The sequence below is a fragment of the Mus caroli genome, chromosome 6 (genome assembly GCF_900094665.2).
Source record: "Mus caroli chromosome 6, CAROLI_EIJ_v1.1, whole genome shotgun sequence".
In the NCBI taxonomy this organism is placed as follows: Eukaryota; Metazoa; Chordata; class Mammalia; order Rodentia; family Muridae; genus Mus; species Mus caroli.
The window spans coordinates 118,058,117-118,059,172 of NC_034575.1; positions in this window are offsets into that span (position 1 = coordinate 118,058,117).

The following is a 1,056-nucleotide window of genomic DNA, read 5'->3' on the forward strand; positions in this document are numbered from 1 at the left end:
AGAGAGGGTTTGTACAGAGTGTAAGAGTGAGAGGAACAGGGGATTTGCTGTGAGATTGTATCTTCTAGAAATGTCAGAAGCTACAGTCCATAAAGTGTCNCCAACAGGGCTNCCTAAACATGCTTGATCAAGTGCAGCAATAAGCATGATAATGTATATAAGGGAAAGTCCAGGAATACTTGGTCCTANATAAAGAAATACTTGTCCTACAGGCAAGGAAGGAATGCTGAGATCAGCAGAAATAGTCTTTCCCAGGAAGGATNAATTGGTTATTCAATACCAAATGGTAAGTCACAAAACCTACATAAAAATAACACTATAAAAACTGAGAATGTTGTACTCATATATTTAGGAGTCTGTGTGTAACAACTAATGAAAGTTCATTACTTTGAAAAAGAAAGGACACACACTCTTTGAAAGAGTTTGGAAAGAGAAAAGGGAAGGAGTATATCATGTAATTATATTATAATCTCACAGTGTTCTTGACTCCTCTGTCTCCTAGAGTTCTTCCTTCCTATCTCCTGTGGGATCCCCAAGCTCCATCTACTGTTTGACTGTGGTTCTCGGCATCAGCTCCTATCAGCTGCTGGAAGTTGAAGATTAGAATAGGATGTGACCTATGAGTACAGCAGGCTATCATTACAAATCATTTCACCAACTTCCTTTTTCAATTGTTTTTTATTATACCCCAGGTTTCTGAGTGAGGAGTGAGGTTTGGTGGTGGGTGCGATGTAGGACTCCTAACAGTTGGAGCGTGGTTATCTCTGACTCCTTTGCCTGTTCATGGGATCCCTTTTCCTCTTACTGAGTTGCTTTCTTCATTTTTGATATAAGGGTTTATGTTTACTCTTAATGGAACTTGTTATGTCATGTTCAGTTGATGTGACTAGGAGACCTGCTCTTTTCTTAAAGTAAATGGAAGAACAGTGGATCTGTATAGATTGAGTGGAGGTTGTAGTCAGCATGTATTATATGAGAGAGAAATAAAGAAAATGATATTATAATCTCAAAAATAAAGTAAATAATAAAAAATAATAAAAAAAACCCAAGGCTACA